This window comes from Lontra canadensis, unplaced genomic scaffold (assembly GCF_010015895.1).
Source record: "Lontra canadensis isolate GAN:19392208 unplaced genomic scaffold, GSC_riverotter_1.0 scaffold129, whole genome shotgun sequence".
Lineage (NCBI taxonomy): Eukaryota > Metazoa > Chordata > Mammalia > Carnivora > Mustelidae > Lontra > Lontra canadensis.
This window is the reverse complement of record NW_022631123.1, coordinates 2,767,852-2,788,164: the sequence shown is the minus strand read 5'-3', so window position 1 is coordinate 2,788,164 and position 20,313 is coordinate 2,767,852. Positions and strand designations below refer to the sequence as shown.

General features: G+C 34.2%; 1 protein-coding gene across 2 annotated transcripts in view; it reads right to left on the bottom strand.

Annotated features, from left to right (window-relative positions):
* NAALADL2 (N-acetylated alpha-linked acidic dipeptidase like 2) overlaps positions 1-20,313 on the bottom strand; it is a 936,574-nt gene that overhangs the window by 541,197 nt on the left and 375,064 nt on the right. The gene's annotated exons all lie outside the window — the stretch shown is intronic.

Below are 20,313 nucleotides of genomic sequence, written 5' to 3'. Positions count from 1 at the left end.
TTGCCTAAACGAATGCTACCTAAGTGGATACTATTTTTATTTTGGTTCATCATATTGTTTTTCTCACACACAGTTGATTCTTTTAGGGCCCTGTTTATACAATAACCCCCAAATGAAACACATCTGGAAATGGAATACAGAATACACACATCAGAAAAAAAAATACATATACGATAATATAGAAAAACATTACTGGAGACAAAATGTAGGGCTGTTGACACAGCTAAAAGCTGATTGATGCAATAATAAGTAATTTCCCAATTTTTTCCAAGGTTATTTCAATTTTTTAAATATGTAGTTTAATCAATTCTCAATGCCACGTTGTTTTGTGAAAGAGCTTATTGAAAGAATTTCACTTTTTATTATGAGTAAGACTGGTCTGCCTTCTGTGTGTGTATGTCTGTGTGTGTGTGTTTGGCAGGGGAGGCTTTTTGTTTTTGACAAATGAAATTATATATATTTAAAGTGTACAACATTATTTGATATACATGTACATTATGAAATTTTAACAATCTAAACACATCCATTACCTCATTAGTTACCTTCATGTGTGTATTGATCTACTCTCTTAGCAAATTTGAAGTATACAATGCAGTATTATTAACTACAGTCACCAGGCTATACAGTAGATCCTCAGAAATTATTCATCCTGTAACTGAAGGCTTGTATCCCCTTGACCAACATCTCCTCTTTTGCCTACCCCCAGTCCATTGACAACTATGATTCTACCGTACATTTGTTAGTTTGTTTTTAGATTACACACGTAAGTGATAATATTCAGCATCTTTCTCAGTCTCTGTCTTACTGCACTTAGCCTCTGAGATAACTGTGTTATCACAGAAGGCATGATCCTTCTTTTTTTTTTTTAAAGGATGAATAATATTCTATAGTACATCTATCTCACATTTCCTTTATCCATTCATCCATCCATGAGCACTTAGGTTGTTTTCATACTTTGGCTATTGTGAATAATGCTGCAATAAACATGAATGCAAATATCTCTTCTGATTTCATTTCCATTGGATATACACCCAGAAGTGGATTGCTGGATCATAACAGTTCTAGTTTTAGTTTTCTGAGGAATACCCATATTGTTTTCCATAATGGCTGCAACAGTTTAGATTACCACTAACAAAGGTTATCTTTTCTTCACATCCTTACCAGCATGTTGTTTTTGCTATTTTCTTTTCTTTTCTTTCTTTGTTTTTTTTTTTTTTTTGGTCTTTTTTTTTTTCAGTTTTGTTTTTTAATAACAGACATCCTGTAAGGTGATATCTCATTGTGGTTTTGCTTTTATTCCCTGATGATTAGTGATGTTGAGCACCTTTCACATATCAGCTGGTCATTTGGGCAACCTTTTTTAAGAAATGCCTGTTTCTTTACCCATTTTTTAATTGGACTATTTGTGGGTTTTTTGCTACTGAATTGTGTAAGTTCCTTATATATATTTAAATATGAACCCATTGTCAAACATATATTGTGCAAATATTTCCTCTCATTCCACAGGTTCTTTTCATTTTCTTGTTGTTTCCTTTGTATGCAGAAGCTTTTTAGTTTGATACAGTCTCACTTGTTTATTTCTGCTTAATGGCCTGTGCTTTTGTTGTCATATTAATTAAAAAAAAAATAACTGCAAGGACAATGCCAAGAAATATTCTTTTGTTTGTTTTCTTCTAGGAGTATTGCAGTTTCAGTTTCACATTTAAGTCTTTAATCTTTTTTGAGCTGATGTTTGTGAAAGGTGAAAGACAGGAGTTCAATTTAATTCTTTTGCATGTGAATTCCAGTTTTTCAACACTATTTATTGAAGAAACTATTCGTTCCCTATTGTCTGTTTTTTGTTCCTTTGTTGAAAATTAATTGACCAATTATGTACAGATTTCTGGGTCCTCTATTCTGTTGCTTTGATCTATTTTTGATGATTGGATCTGTTTTCATTGGTCATTTTTGATTAAACAGATCACTCTATACTTTCAATGTCATCCCAATCAAAATTCCACCGGCATTTTTCAAAGTGCTGGAACAAACAATCCTAAAATTTGTATGGAACCAGAAAAGACCCTGAATTGCTACGGAAATGTTGAAAAAGAAAAACAAAACTGGGGGCATCATATTGCCTGATTTCAACCTTTATTACAAAGCTATGATCACCAAGACAGGATGGTACTGGCACAAAAACAGACACATAGACCAGTGGAACAGAGTAGGGAGTCCAGATATGGACCTGCAACTCTATGGTCAAATAATCTTCAACAAAGCAGGAAAAAATATCCAGTAGAAAAAAGACAGTCTCTTCAATAAATGGTGCTGGGAAAATTGGACAGTTATGTACAGAAGAATGAAACTTGACCATTCTCTCACACCATACACAAAGATAATCTCGAAATGGATAAAAGACCTCAACGTGAGGCAGGAATCTATCAAAATCCTAGAGAAGAACATAGGCAGTAATCTCTTTAACATCGGCCACAGCAACTTCTTTCAAGACACGTCTCCAAAGGCAAAGGAAACAAAAGTGAAAACGAACTTTTGGGACTTCATCAAGATCAAAAGCTTCTGCACAGCAAAGGAAGCAGTCGACAAAACAAAGAGGCAAACCACGGAATGGGAGAAGATATTTGCAAATGACAATACAGACAAAGGGCTGATATCCAGGATCTGTAAAGAACTCCTCAAACTCAACACACACAAAACAGATAATCACATCAAAAAATGGGCAGAAGACATAAACAGACACTTCTCCAAGGAAGACATACAAATGGCTAACAGGCATATGAAAAAATATTCATCATCATTAGCCATCAGGGAGATTCAAATCAAAACCACATTGACATACCACCTTACACCAATTAAAATGGCCAAAATCAATAAGACAGTAAACAACATGTATTGGAGAGGATGTGGAGAAAGGGGAACCCTCTTACACTGTTGGTGGGAATGCAAGTTGGTGCAGCCACTTTGGAAAACAGTGTGGAGATTCCTTAAGAAATTAAAAATAGAGATACCCTATGACCCTGCAATTGCATTACTAGGCATTTACCCCAAAGATACAAATGTAGTGAGATGAGGGGCCATCTCTACCCCAGTGTTCATAGCAGCAATGTCCACAATAGCCAAACTGTGGAAAGAACCAAGATGCCCTTCAACGGATGGATGGATAAAGAAGATATGGTCCATATATACAATGGAGTATTATGCCTCCATCAGAAAGAACGAATACCCAACTTTTGTATCAACATGGACAGGACTGGAAGAGATTATGCTGAGTGAAATAAGTCAAGCAGAGAGAATTCATTACCATATGGTTTCACTTACTTGTGGAGCATAAGGAATAACACGGAGAACATTAGGAGACAGAGAAGTTGAGTTGGGGGAAATCGGAAGAGGGGACAAACGATGAGAGACTGTGGACTCTGAGAAACAAACTGAGGGTTTTGGAGGGCAGGGGCATGGAGGATTGGGTGAGCCTAGTGGTGGATATTATGGATGGCATGTATTGCATGGAGCACTGGGTGTGGTGCATAAACAATGAATTCTGGAACACTGAAAAGAAAATAAAATTTTTAAAAAATCATTAAATTTTTGAATATAGTAAATATAAAAAAAAAGAATATAAGGTCCATACATACAATGGAATATTATGCCTCCATAAGAAAGGATGAATACTCAACTTTTTTTTAGTTTTATTTTTTTCAGTGTTCCAAGATTCATTATTTATGCACCACACCCAGTGCTCCATGTAATATGTGCCCTCTTAATACCCACCACCAGGCTGACCCAATCTCCTACCCTCCTCTCCTCCAAAACCCTCCGTTTGTTTCCCAGAGTTCACAGTCTTTCATGGTTTGTCTCCCCCTCCAATTTCCCCCAACTCACTTCTCTCCTTTTCCCAATGTCCTCCGTGTTCATTATGATATGGTTTCACTTGCGGAGCATAAAGAATAACATGGAATACCCAACTTTTGTATCAACATGTACATGACTGGAGGAGATTATGCTGAGTGAAATAAGTCAAGCAGAGAGTCAATTATCATATTGACATATGACATATTGGTTTCACTTACTTGTGGAGCATAAGGAATAACACGGAGGATATTAGGAGAAGGAAAGGAAAAGTGAATTGGGAGAAATCAGAGGGGGTGATGAAGCATGAGAGACTGTGGACTCTGAGAAACAAACTGAGGGTTTTGGAGGGGTGGGGGTGGGAGGTTGGGTGAGCCTGGTGGTGGGTATTAACGAGGGCACGTATTACATGGAGCACTGGGTATGGTGCATAAACAATGAACTTTGGAACACCGAAAAAATAAAATAAAATTTTTAAAAAATATTAAAAAAACCCATAAAATCATAAAAAAATTTTATGCCACACCATAATATTTTAATTACTATAGTCTCATAATATAGTTTTAAATCAAGAAGTATGATGTGTCCAGATTTGTTCTTCTTTCTCAAAATTGCTGTGGCTATTCAGGGGTTTTCTGGTTCGATACAAATTTAAGGCTGTTCTAATTCTGTGAAACATGTCACTGGAATTTTGAGAGGGATTTCACTGAATCTATAGATTACTTTGAATAGTATGTTCATTTTAACAGTATTAATTTTTCTAATCCAAGAACATGAGATAGCCTTCCATTTGTTTGTGTTTTTTTTCAAATTTTTTCACCAATTCTTATAGTTTTCAGTATACAGGTGTTTTACCTCCTTGGTAACATTTATTCCTAAGTGTCTTATTATTTTTAGTGTTATTATAAACAGGATTTTTTTTAATTTCTTTTTCATACAGTTTGTTGCTAGTGTGTAGAAATGCAACTGATTTTTTTTTTTTTTAAGATTTTATTTATTTGACAGAGAGAGATCACAAGTAGGCAGAGAGGCAGGCAGAGAGGGGGAGGGGGGGAAGCAGGCTCCCTCCTGAGCAGAGAACAGGATGTGGGGCTTGATCCCAGGACCCTGGGATCATGACCTGAGTTGAAGGCAGAGGCTTTAACCCACTGAGCTACCCAGGTGTCCCGCAACTGATTTTTTTTATATTGATTTTGTATGCTACAACTTTACTGAATTTGTTTATTAGTTCTAATGTTTTTTTGTTTTTTTTGTGGAAGCTTTAAAGTCTTCTGTATATATAATCATGTCATGTATAAACACAGACAATTCTACTTCTTTCTTATCAATATAAATAAGATCTATTCATTTGTTTATTTATGCCTAAATCTTCTGGCTGGGACTTCCAGTAATATATTGACTAGAAATGGAGAGATTAAGCATCTTTCTCTTGTTCCTAATCTTACAGGAAAAGCTTGTAGCTCTTCGTTGTCAAGTATGATGTTAGCTGTAAACTTGCATTTAGTAAAGTATTCCTTCTGTACTTAATTTAATGAAAATTTTTATGATGAAAGGATGTTGAATTTTGCCCTATGCTTTTTTTTCTGCATCTACTGAGATGATAAGATTTTTATCCTTTATTCTATCAATATGGTGTACTAAACTTACTGATTTGCATATTTTCAATCATCCTTGCATCTCAGGAATAAATCCCACTTGCTCATGGTGTATGATCCTGTAAATATGCTGTTGGATACTGTTTGCTAATATTTTGTGTGGGGATTTTTATATCTAGGTTCATCAGTGTATTGACCTATAATTTTATTTCTCATAGTATTCTTGTCTGGCTTTGGTATTCATGTTAATGTCAGCCTCAGATCATGAGTTTCCACTTTTTGGAAGACTTTGAGAAGGACTAGCATAAATTCTTTAAATGCTTGGTAGACTTCACCACTAAAGCCATCTGATCATTCACTTTTCTTGGTTTGGAGGGTTTTGATTACTGATGCAATCTCCTTTCTAGTTGTGCATCAATTCAGATTTTCTTTTTCTTCATGATTCTGTCTTAGAAGGTTGTGTATTTCTAAGAATTTAGCCATTCCTTTTAGGTTGTGCAGTTTGTTGGCATATAATTATTCACAGTAGTTTCTTATGTTTTTTTGTATTTCTGTGTTGTCAGTTGTAATGTCTCCACCTTTATTTCTAATTTTGAGTTTTCTCTTTTGTCTTATTTAGTCTAGCTAAAGGTTTGTTAATTTTATCTCTTAAAAAGAAAGCTCTTAGTGTCACTGATTTTTTTCTATTGTTTTCCTAATTTCTATTTCACTTATTTCTGCTCTAATCTTTGTTATTTCCTTCTTTCTGCTAACCTTGGGATTAGCTGGTTCTTCTTTTCTAGTTCCTTGGGTGTAAAATTAAGTTGCTTATTTCAGATTTTTTTTTTCCTTAATGTAGGTATTTGTCTCTATAAACTTTCTCTTAGAACTGTTTTGCCACATCCCATAAATTTTGGCATGTTCTGTTTCTGTTTTTGTCTCAGGATTTTTTTTTTTTTATTTCCTTTTCTTTTCCCCATGACACATCAGTTGTTCAGGAGTATGTTGTTCAATTTCTACATATTTTCATTTTTCCACTTTATTCCTATTATTAAATTCTAGTTTCATAATATTATAACCAGAAAAGATATTTGGGGGATATGTGGGTGCTTCAGTTGGTTAAGCATCTGCTTTTGGTTCAGGTCATGATCTCAGGGTCCTGGGATCAAGCCCCACATCAGACTCCCTGCTTCTGCCCCCACGCCCCAGCTCATGCACTCTCTCTCTAATAAATAAAAATCTTAGAAAAAGAAAAGATATTTGGTACAATTTCAATGACTTTAAATTTCTTAAGACTTGTTTTGTGCCCTAACATATGATCTATAATGGAGATGTTCTGTGTATGCTTAAGAATGAATATGCTATTGCCATTGGATGGAATGTTCAGTATATGTATATTAGGTCCATTTGGTCTAAAGTGTAGTTCACATCCAGCATTTCCTTATTGATTTTCTTCCTGAATGAGATATCCACTATTTAAAGTGAGGTATTGAAATTTACTACTATTGCATTTTCTGCCTTCAGGTATGTTAAAATTTGCTCAGTACAGGGGTTCCCATGCTGGGCGCATGCATATGTAATTGTTACATTCTCTTGATGAATTCAAACCCATTATACAGTGAACCTCTTTGTCTATTTGCAGTTTTTGACATGCTATTTTGTCTCATATAAGATTGCAGGGGTCCTCAGTGGGGAAGGCCATGGGGTAAGCAATAGCAGCAAGGGCTGTTGGGTTGAGAGTAAAGACTTCTGGGAACTTCCTGCTTCTTTTTCTCCCATGGGGGATATTGTGATATTGTGGCCAACAATGTATCTCTTAGTTCCTGGTCAGCTGGCAGCCCCCTTGCAGTGGTGATAATATTGGTATCTAATGCATGGGCACTCTTAGAGCAATCACAATGCCAGGATCTAGAGTATAGGCACTTAGAGAGTGATAGTGGCCCCTGAGGTTCAGGCTCTGGCAAGCCCACAGCAGCAGAGACTCCAGTGCCTGAGCCACAGGCATACACAAAGTGTCAACTATATCCAAATCCAAACTGTCGGTACATGTAGAGCAGCCATGGCTCTAGGGTTGAGGAATGTGCATGGATGGGGATTGGGGTGGCAGCCCTGGTCCTATGCATGTGCAATAGCAGCTCTTTCTGCTGGAAAAGGGCACAGGAACATCTCCATCTCCTAGGGATCTGTGTCAGTGATAGCTTTTGATTACTTCAGTGGTGAAAGCTGCTGGTGCCCTCTGAGGATCAGGCCACTGAAGCTTGTGCCAACAAACATTATGGAGTTTCCACTGTGAAAACTATGGAGTATCTGTGGCTGAGGCTCCCTATGGAAAAAATTGCTAGAGTCTTCCACAGAGTTGGCCACTAGGAACCCCAGTGGCATCTACTGCATGCTTGATACTGATGGCCTCTACCTTTCTTCTTGATTCCTAACCATTTTTGGATGTCTCAGCTAAGCTGATCTTTACAATCCTTTCTTTAGAGTTAACCTCCATTTCTGGACTTAATTGGACTCTTAAGCTCTCCCAAGGCTATTTTAATTCTTGGATAGCTAACTGTTATTTCTGGGGATTTGAAGGTTAGTATATCCTACTCCCTCATCTAGGTCTCTATCCTGTTCTTTTGTTCCTATCCTGATTTCTGTATCCCCATCCTCTTTATTGCTACTGAAGTTCTCTCTGCACTATTTGGGATAGGGCAAGTAAACTAACTGAGTTGCACCTTTACTCAGTTTGAGGAGAAATTTATTTTGATAAATACATCAATAATGTTCTTTTGTAATATGCATAGAGTTGCAAAACACGTATTTTATTTACAAAATTTATCTTTATATGGTCAACATTAATAGAAAAAAAAGAAATTTCAATTAGTTTTTGTTTTTGTTTTTGTTTTTGTTTTTTTGCTCTTCTACTCAGTTAATTGATGAGCATGAATACACCTCTGAGTATGTAAAATGATTAATCTGCTATTTGATTTGCTGGTCTCAGTTCCAAAGAGCTTAATGGTATAAGCAACCCCACAAAACATTAAATTTGTTAAAGTAAGGTGGTCTTTTTTTTTTTTTTTAAGATTTTATTCATTTTATTTGACAGACAGAGATTACAAGTAGGCAGAGAGGCAGGCAGAGAGAGAGAGGAGGAAGCAGGCTCTGTGCTGAGCAGAGAGCCCGATGTGGGGCTCGATCCCCAGACCCCAGGATCATGACCTGAGCCGAAGGCAGAGGCTTCAACCCACTGAGCCACCCAGGCACCCCTAAAGTAAGATGGTCTTAAAAAGTAAATCTTTAAGGGCTCAACTGAAGAATCGGTAATGAATTTCTAAGTATTATTAAGTACCAAGCTTAAATTCCTGAGGAGAGGTTATCTACATTTTCTACCTCATTCTGAATTGAAAGATATATACTTTTTTATTATAATTTCATTTTTAATATTATGAACAAATTGAATATATAAAGAACATATACAAAATATAAAGAATAATGAAGAACAACACAGCTTATGAAGTAAAACATCTCTGATATTACTGCAGTCCCCTCAGTACTCTTTATTTTATCACTTACCCTGGTCGCCTATGGTAACCACCCCCGCAACCAGATTTTTTTTCTTTTTTTGCTTCTCATTGCCTTCTTGTATAGATTTAATATTTATGTATGCATATGGCCTTAACAATTCATCCCTTATTTTTTGAATGCTTGCTTTTATGTAGTTGCCATTTTACATACATATTCAGTTTTTTTCCCATCTTTATTGAGATACAACTGGTATGAAACATGATATAAGTTTAAGGTGCACAGTGTGTTAATTTGGTACACTTATTGCAAAATGATTACTACTGTAATGTTAGCTAACATCTCCACACATCACATAACTATCATTTATTTTTTGTAGTGAGAACGTTTAGCATCTAGTCTCTTAGCAACTTACAACATGGTGATTATAGTTAATATAGTATATATATACTATATATAATAACTATGTGTATATATACATATAGTTAATATATGTATTCTTTTGTGATTTGCTTTTCACTTACTATTAGGTTTCTGAGATTCCTCCTCATTTATTTATTGATTTCCTAAGATAAGTATTTTAAAATTGTTCCCAGTTTTCCATTATTATAAGTACAAAGAAGTTATAATACAAGGAAGAAAGGAAGACAATAAATCATTAGGTAAGCTCTTTTCTTTTTAAAAGGAGAAAATAGACAAAATTAGAAAATAACAAACACACTGAAGTAACTTAAAAAACAACTGCAACAAGCTATGAGAACATCTACACAACTCAATGTAAATCAAGTTTCTATGAACACCTGGATGATAGAATTCTTTGTCATCCAGATCCTCCCTCTGCCCCATGCCCAGAAGGTCAACCTTTATGAACCTTTATCAAACCCTTTGGCTTCCAGTCAGTTTCAGGTTCAGTCAATGGGAAAGGCATGAGAAGAAACTTCCCCCAACCCTACATCTTTTCTTCCCTGAAAGGGCACAGGAAAAAATACATAACTAAAGGAACATTCTTGTTTATATTTCCTGACAGACATATGCAGGTGTTCCTCTAGGCAGGGAGGGAGTATATCTTTACTAAGAACTGCCAAAATGCTTTTATTTATTTATATTAAAGATTTATTTACTTACATAAGTATCTCTACAATCAATATGGGGTTTGAACTCAGGAGCCCAAAATCAAGAGTCACATGCTCTACCAACTGAGCCAGCCAGGCACCCTGACAAAAACCTTAAAAGGGTTTTGATTACATACCTATCTGCTCTGCATGAGAGTTCTGATCCCTCCATTCCTCACCAATGCTTGATGTTGTCCTTTATTTTATATCATTTTATATTTATGCCAATGTGGCAGGTATGTAATTGTATATCATTATTTGTTTAACTCAAAGTACCATTACTGAGTTGCAGGGTATGCTATGCAATGTTACAAAACGTTTTATACCACCAGCACTTTTAAGAGGTCCTATTTTCAGCATACCTAATTTCTGCTAACCAATGAGCATAAAATTATATACCAATGTATCTTTCACTTACAATTCCATAATTAATAATGAGGACATTTTCATGTATTATTTAGCTATCTATGTTCCCTTTTCTGTGCTGTGACAGTGTATTTTGCCTTTATTATGCTCAAGTTTTTTCTATAGAAACTTCTTTTTAGGTCACATAGGATACTTTGTTCCACCAGTTTTTGGCTTCTCTTTCATTTTCAATTGTTTTGTTTTATGATGAATAGAAATTCATAATTTCAGTGTGTATAATTTTAATATTAATGCATTGGTCTATGCACTTTTTTGATATGCTTAAGAAATTCTTCTCAAACCTGAGGTGATAAAATGACTCTCATTTTTTCCTAACATTTTAAGAAATCTGTTTTTAAATATTTCAATGTTTACCCAGAATGCATTTGCATGTTTTGGGGGTAGGGTATGAAGTGGAATTCAGTATCACTTTTTTTTTCCCATATGAATAACCATTCTAGTACCGTTGCTCAAACTCTTCACTGTGTAATGGCATTTCTGTCATTTATGAATTTCCATATGTGTGTGGGTCTGTCAGGGATCCCCAATCAATTACATCAGTCTTTTTGATTCATCTCCATTATAATATGCTATTTTAATTAGTGTGACTTTCTAATACATGTTAATATTCAGAATGGCAAGTCCTCCTACTTATACTTCCTCAAGAAATCGTCACTATTTTTTTAATAATGGAATGAGCTTATCAATTTCCTTGTCAAGATTGTATCTGGAACTACCCTGAAACTGAAGATCAATTTGGAGAGAAATGTCATTCTTATAATAACATAAAAAGAAGTTCTTAATATATCAAATAGCAGTCAATGCTAATGTTAAAAGTTTTAAAATTAAAATATTTTTCTGATTACTGGTACTAAGGAATACTATTCCATTCTATCAAATAATCCTTCTAATTTCCCTTACTATTGATAATATTCCTTGAGTTTTCTCATAAAATTCCTTGCATTTTCTACATAAAAAAATTGTGTGATAAGCAAATAATGAGGGTTTTATTACTTCCTTTCTAGTCACTTATAGATGTTATTACTAGCAGGTTAAAACCTCCAGAAAATATTTAATAAAATATTTAATAAGGTGTGATAGTGGTCCTCTATTTCATATTTTAAATATCAGGTTAAGGATGTTTTATGAATCAGTATAAAATTTTATTATAAATTCTGATACATTTATTAAGAATTATATTATCCTTTTTTAATATGATGAGTTATAGTAATCAATTTTTTAGCATTCAAACTTGCATTCCTAAGGTTAACTTTTACTTAGTAGAATGCATTATAATTTTTGGCTATTATGTGATTTATTTTGCCAACATTTTGTTTATAATTTTCATGTCTATTCTTAGAAGTAAATTTGGTAGGCAATGTTCCTTTCAAGCATTGTTTCTGTCTGATTTTGGCTTGAAGTTATACAAACCTCATAAAATGAGATAGAGAGTGTCCCTTCTTAATCTTTCTCTGGGAGTGCTTGAATATGATTATAATTTTTGAAAGATAGTAATCATTCTTAAACTGGGAGAGTTTGAATTTGATTATAATTTTTGAAAGATAGGAATTAAACTAAACATTGTCTGTACTTGATGTTCTTATTATGAAAGAACTGTGAACTACTGATTCAATGTCTTTAATGCTATGAGAATTTTATTATTTCTTCTTTGAATCATAGATCTTCCATTGTTCCCTGTGTCACCTGCTATTAATCCCCAAAGTATTAGGTTTCTGGATTCATCACTTGCCATAGCATTCTTTCCTAAGTGTTGGTCCCCTTGGGGATTTCTCTTACTATTCTGTTAGCTGAAGATAGTAGCATTTTAAAGGAAGTTTATGTATACATTACTTATGTGTTTTTCAGCATACTTATTTTTAAATGCTACAATACTGCCAAAACCAGAAATGCACTAACTTGAGTACCCAACTTCCATGTAAGACATGATTCTTCATAAATACTGATTGCTATTTCCACAACATCCAAGCAGGGAAACTCTACAAAAGTAGTTAAGAATAATGATCCATGTTTTTGTTGTTGTTGTTGTTGTTTTTCCCCTACAGACCCATAATGTAGATAATTTATTCAAAGATGATTGATGTGATATCATTTTGCCACATTGCCCTACTAGATGGAGATTTTCAAATGTTTTCCATATTTTGATGGATTTGACTGGATTTAAAAGAAAACTAAACCCCTTTATAGTAATCTGAAGAGAACCACTGTATCTATATATCTATATCTATATAAAGCATCCTGAAAAATATTAATGAAGTTTTTGTATACACATAGTTATAAAATCACTGGTCTTTAAAAAATGATAGCAGGAACAATATTTTTAATACATATTACCTAACATTTCAGATAATTAATAATAAGTTAATAAATACTTGTTCAACTCCAATTTCCCCAAGATTACTTTTTAATTCCGTTGCCTTTAAAACTGCATTTTAAATTTGTCAAATTATTTATACTGATCTTGTCCTCCCCCCAAAAAAGACTTAAGTGGGCTATGTGAGTTCCATGTTCTGAAATTATGTGACCTTTAAATCTAGATTGTTCTAAATAAATCAGTGGCCACTAAGAAAAAGTCTTATTGATACAAATGATTTTTTTTTTTGATTTTCAAAAAAAATTATTTATTTATTTGACAGAGAGAGCAAGCTCCCCAAGCAAGGGGAACAATAGGCAGAGGGAGAGAGAGAAGCAGGCTCCCTACTGAGCAAGGAGCAGGATGCAGGTGCCACGTGAGGCTCCATGCAGGGCTCAATCCCAGGACCCTGGGATCATGACCTGAGCCAAAGGCAGCAGCTCAACTGAGCAACCCAGGCGCATCAAAAGATTCTAGTCATTAACCACTTCAAATCACTTAGAATATTAAAATGCCTAAATTTTATTGAAACTTTGCACCATTTTTCTTAATGTTTTTTCCCTCCACAATGGGTATTTTGGGATTTATGGTGAATGGTTCTGTTATAATTAGGTAATTTACTATATTCAAAGACAAATGTTATTAAGTAATTAACTGCAATATAATCTCAATTTACTAATTTCAGAGAAAGCTGCAAAACTGTGAGTGTGTCACCTAAAATCACAAGGTATTTGACAGAAAGTTTTACTTTGCCTTAATTTTTAAAGTAAGAGTTTCCATGGGCCAGTAATCTTGGCAGGCAGCATAATAAATCGTCATGCCTGAGACTTGAATTTGGAAGTTTTGCATTAGCATTCCTTTGGCCAGTGGAGACTGGAAATGGGAGGATTTTGGCTTTGGTAGACAAAATTCTGTTTATATCAATGTTCAACACCTGCTACTGGATGAGCCACAGAACAACACTGATGCTAGAATTGGAGGAAGCGATGCATGTAGCATTCCTAGCACCAGGGTGAGTGCCAAGATTACATTGTAAATGAATGGGGAAAGAAAACAGCTAAAGAAACATATGAGCAGAGAAAAACCCAGAACATTTATTAAAGTTCACTGAGATTTTATTGTGTGTGTACACAATAACATGTGCAAGAACTCATACTATACCAGCTGGTATTTTTCGCATACGAAAAAATCAAAAATTTCTTTAAACTTGTTATCTGACTGGCTATCCAATGTAGTAAAGTTCTGTAAATGATGTACTCTATGTGTGTAGTGAATTTAAACACTAAAGCATGTCCTGTGAAATTCTCCCACTGGCCCCTTTGCTCTTCAAGGGGTGAAGACTGATCTGTTTTCTGTCACTAGGTTTTCATGTCCTAGAATTTTACATAGAATCATATAATAGGGCTGTGTTTTGTCTGGCTTTATTCACTCAGCATGCTTTTTGAGATTTGTCCATGTTGTTTTATTTATCCATGATACACTTTTTTTTTTAATTGCTGTTTTCCATCTTATGGAGATACCACAACATTTATTCACTCACCTGTTAATGGACACTAAGCTTGGTTCCATTTTTCGACTATTGCAAATAAAGCTACTATTACAAATTAAAACTATTATTAAAAAATAAATGAATAAACACTAAAGCATAAACTGATTCTTTATCTTTTAATTTTGCTTTGGAAATATAAAGACTAAAACATGTGGTAAAATTGCATCACAAATAATATCAAGAAATTAAATTGTCAGGAGAACATGGCAGCACCCCCTCACCTGCCTTGCTAGCCAGCCACTAACACCATGCCAAATAAAAGCATGATTACTTACTCAACTATTTCTTACCTTCTAACATAGCATACTAATTGTAAATCATGTATTGAAAATATACTATTAGGACTGAAAACATTGTGCAGATTCGTTGCATAAAAAACTTTCACATACTGTTACCATTTTATGACTAAGGAAATTGAAAATCAGGTAATGTAATCAAGATGGAAAATGTTCCAGATTAAATAAATCAGATTTCTACTCTACTACATAGTATTTCAGATACCCACTACACTACTTAGCTCTTTGGAAAAAAACAGATAGTCTCACAATCTTAGACACTTTCCAAATGCTAAAAATACCAAGTGTTAGAAAGTGCAGATATTCCGGGTAAAATAATCAAAATCAAATGGTGTGAAGCTCGAAAAGAGATCTTTAATGCTTATGAGAAAGTATGATTGAGGGAAATCAAAGGATACAATACAAAGAATACAATACACCAAATTTCAAAGTTTGGGAGTCATCTAAATAAGAAAGAAGAAAACTCCTCCTTATACATTTCTTTAGAAAAAAATTGGCACATAAGTAGATTATCTGAAGGAGATCTTAATATCCCCTCTCTTTGTAATCCAGAACATGGCACATATAACTGTCTGCTTTGCAAGTTATGAAATGTTGCTCATGGACCTGGTGACTTCCTGCTAAGTCCCTAGTATAAAGATCAATAAGTATTTATTTAACTAATTTGATATTTCTTTCAAACTTATGTTTTGCAGACAGTAAAATACAAATGTCACAAATAGTGAGTAAGCTTTATTAAAAACCAGAACACAGAGAAATAAAATAAAATACCAACACATTTGTTATGACCTGGTCAGGGAAAAAAAAAAAGAAAAAAAAAGTCTAGTGATATAATTAAGTCTTCGACCCTTGCATATAGGATATAACTTCATCTCTAGCATACCTGGATTACAATTTAAAAATATAGTAGTGGGGTGCTTGGATGGCTCAGTGGGTTGAGCATCTAACTCTTGGTTCTGGCTCAGGTCATGATCTGATCATAGTGTCTGATTTCTGAGACTTTTTCTCAGTTTTTCAGAGAGAATTGTTGTCAAAGGTTGCTTTTCGAATTAAGATACCTTAATTTATCTAAACCAAATCTAAAAGCAGACTAACAAAATGGTCAAGTTAATCCAATCAATAAGACATTACAAATAGTTTCTGAAGGTGGTGGGAATAGGATAATTGGGTGATGGGCATTAAGGAAGGCACCTAATGTAAAGAGCACTGGGTGTTATATGCAACTGATGAATCACTAAATACTATTGTTACAGAACCTGAACTGGATCCTGATGGAACAACCATCCGCACTCTGAGACCTTGGAGGATCAGAGGTTTATTTAATGCCTACGGGCTCAGAGGAGGGGGATCTCCCAAGGTCTGAGCCCCGAGCACAAACAAAGGGGATATTTTAAACACTTTCAGGTCCTTATCTGTGACACTGTTAACGCCCATGGCAGGACAGGCAGGAGGGAAAACCCAGAATGGCTCTGGGGCAGGCACTGGGATTCTCCTGCTGGATTGGTCAGCCACCTTAGAACACAGATTTCCCTTATCAGTACCTCTGAAACTAATAATACAGTACATGTTAAATAAATTGAATTTAAATAAATAATTTAAAAACATTTAATATCATCTTCTAGGTTCTCTAAATCAATGACATAAACTTGGGTGGTATCAATATTTACAGGGACTTATGATTTAAAGAATCACTACTCCATGATCCAATGTTTCTTTAGGTAATTGAACACATTACTAAATAAGTATCAGGAGAAATATTTCATTTCATTAAAATTGTAACAAAAAATGTCCACTCTCCATCATACTTCAGAATAAGCATATTTACTCAGAATGTTTTTAAGTACCTAAAACACTAGCATGATTTTCTTTTCTTGGCATTAACACAAAATTAATCAATATTACTTATTTTGAAGAAAAAACTTTTTAAGGACAAGTAGTGTGTCTTCTCTCTTTCAACACATCCTTAAACTCTAACTACAATGTCTTGCACCTGGTAAATGGTAACTGCAACAAATTTTCAGTAAATATTTTTTATAAATAAATATGCCTTTAAAACTATATTAAAATATAATTTTGTCACAATATCTACCTTCCTTCATAGGCAGACTCATTTCAGCAACCTAGAGTCAAATCTCTATTAAGTCATACTCACTACATGACAAATTGCATAAATCATGAAAAAAATGTTAATACATCCAACCTCATGAAATGAATTGAAATCAATCTGTGGAGATGTCTGGTCATTGGAAATCATGACAGTATGGAAACAAATATGAAAATTCTAAATGCTAAAATGATAGGAAATGAGAGTTTTGACAAAAGCATATTGCATGTTGTGTTATTTGAATAAGCTGTCATTTACGCACTTCATCTCTATTGTACACATGAGAAAAAAAATGAGCAGCATTGAGTGGCACTGATGTTGGTATATTTCTGACATATATTATCCCTAGAGGGCCAGAACATAATCTACTGAACCTAATGAATAACCCAAGACACTTGGACAGCTGACTGTCAACAAAAGATTGACAGCAGTTAGTGGGTGAAGGGGGAGATGGGACCTTTAGGAAGAGTAGGATAGTGAGTGGAAAGATTCTGGATTTTGGATTCAGCAAAAGAGGGCTTAAATTCTGATTCTTACAGACAAGCTAGATGACCTTGGACGTATAGGTATATTTGGAGCCTCAGTTTCAACACTATACTATATTAAATAGTAACATTTTACACGGTTTTTTGTTTTTTGGTTTTTTTTGAGAGCATTAAATGAGAAAACCTATGTAAAATGCTTAAGCACAATATCTAGAATTTCCAGGCACCTACTAAATCTTACTTTTCTTTCTCTTTCTTTCCTAAGTGATCTGTCCTAAGTCCTAAAACATATATATATGACTTAAAAAAATACATATATATGACTTAAACTTAATTTTGATTTATGGACAGAAGTATAAAGACCTATTTGCCATCTTTCCCTTTTCTTCTCAAAATATTCATGATGTCTGAATATACTGACATCTGATTTTTGAATTCTGGACACTGAATTCAAATTTTTATATGTTTTCTTTCATTTATATAAGTCATCAATTTAACATTAGGATAGGAGCACAGTGAGAAATTTAAATTTAGAAGCAAGAATCTCAGATTATTGATCATTTTTTAATAGAAAAATTAAAATCATCTCTCTTTAAGAGGTTTTTTTTTTTTTTTTTCCTATTATGTAACCAATGTATATTTGCCACTAGGGGGTGGAGATAGAAAATACAGATAAGCAAAAAGTTAAAAAAAAAAAAAAAAGAATGTGAGAAAACGATCCCAACAGGAAAATGCCCTACAGGTAATTGAAAAACTGTACTACCAGTTGGCAAGATTAAATTCACAACTCAAATACTTTTGAAAATAAATATCCTTAATAGTTACTGCTACTTATACTGTCAACATCCCCAACATTTTCTGAGTGTCTGCTCTGTGCCTGCCATTGTTTTAGGTGGTTTATGTTCATAAACTCAAATCTGGCACATGGAGTTTTAAATTATATTAAAATTAGCCTAGAAAAAGATTGGAATAATTTCCAAGCGTTAAGAAAAGAGATTTGGGGGCTCCTGGGTGGCTTAGCCATTTAAGCAGTTGAGTGTCTGCCTTAGGCTCAGGTCATGATCCCAGGGTCCTGGGATGGAGCCCAATGTGTTGGTTTAGGGTGTCGGGCTTCCTGATCAGCAGGGAGTCTGCTCATCTGCCCCTCCCCACCACTCTTGCTCTGTAGCAAGTATGGGCTCTCTGTTTCTCTCTCTCAAGTAAATAAACAAAATCTTAAAAAAAAAAAAAAAAAAGAAAGAAAGAATGAAAGAAAGGAAAAAGGAAAGAAAGAGAAGAGGTCTAGAAATAGCATCTCTGTGCTGGCCCAAGCCAAATACTGGTACTTCATAAAATGAGTTTCTAATCCAGGTTTTCAAAGTGTGGTCCACTTTGGATTAGAGACTTCTAATCCGGGTCTCAAAGTGTGGAAAGTTTGAGCCCCCTTCAGTTACCTATGAGATCATCGCAATTATTTTTGTCATAATACTAAGACGTTATTTGCCTTTTTTACTGTGGTGAAATATGAATTCATGGTGCAGAAGCAACAGTGGAAAAAACTTCTGGCCCTTTGGCAGAAGTAAAACAGTAGCAACAAACTTGCCTAATTATCACCGAATCCTCCATTATCATTCTCTTGCAGGAAAAAAAAAAGTCAGTTTCACATAAGATGGATATTGATGAATCTCTAAAACTTACTAATTTTATTAAATTTCAAACTTGAGCACACATCTTTTTAATAGTCTTTGCCATAAAATGGAAAATGCACATAAAGCATTTTTTGCAGCATGTGGAAATGTAAGAGTTTCCAGAAAAAGCACCTCTTTAAACTGTGAGCTAATCTAGTATTAGTTTTCATGAAACACCATTTTTACTTAAAATAATAACAAATACATAAACTATGATGGATCAGGCTTTTGATATTTGGAAGATATTTCTCAAAAATAAGCAAAGAAGGACTTGAAGAAAATAGCAGATTTCGGTGCCAATGAAAATACTTAAGCTGTCTAGTAAGAACTATAATTTTGGGAAAATTTGCATTTGCACAATGAGCTTTACGGATTTGTAATCCATAAAAATATTTCCAATGAGATTAGTGATAATATAAACAGGTTTTGTTTTTTTTTTTTTAATGTTGCATAATGAAGTATGTCAGTATTGGGAAGATCTGCATTACTCAGTGAAGCAATATTTTCCAAGTAAGCAATGTATGGCACAAAAGTGTACATAGGGAGAAGACCCAATTAAAATATAAGATTGGCCATTTTATTTTTAATATAATAAAGTATGAAAAGCTTATTAACAGTTTCAGATTCTACATCACAACTATTAAGAAACTGTCACTTGTTAAGTTTTGATATGATTTTAAATACCCACAAAGGCTTTTAAAATACATTATTCTTTTCCAACCATATATGTGTGTTAGGCCAGATCTCCTTAGTATAGTTCAGCTAAATCAGTATATACAACAGATTGAATACAGAAGCAGATGTGGGTCAAACAGTCTTTTATTAATCCAGATACTGGAGAAATTTGAAAAATATAAAACAATGCCACTCTTCTCATTAATTTTTTCTTTGAAAAATGTATTTTTATACAATGTTAGTTTGTTAATATGTTGCCAAATTTCTCTCATCTTTTTAAAGATTTTTTTTTTTTTTAATTTGAGAGAGAGTGAGAGCAAGAGCAATTGGGGAGATGGAGAAGGACAAGCAGACTCTGCATTGAGCAGATCTCAGGACCCAGATATCATGACCCGAGATGAAATCGAGTCAGATGCTTAACCCACTGAGTCACCCTGGCACCCTGGATTTCTACCATTTTTAAGTAATTTTCAAAATTTCTCAGTTTTAATCCTAATATAGTAATTATGGACATATATAATCTTCATAAACACAAACTCTTAAAGTTCTCAATAATGTTGAAGCTTGTAAAGTAGTTCTGAGACCAAAATATTTAAGAACCACTGCTCTACTCCATGTTTAAATGTAGATAGTAATGGGAGATGGCTAGAAACATATTTAATACACCATAAAATATACATTTCCCAGGTCCTGAGTATAGAGATGCCAGTTAACAAAGCCTGGTA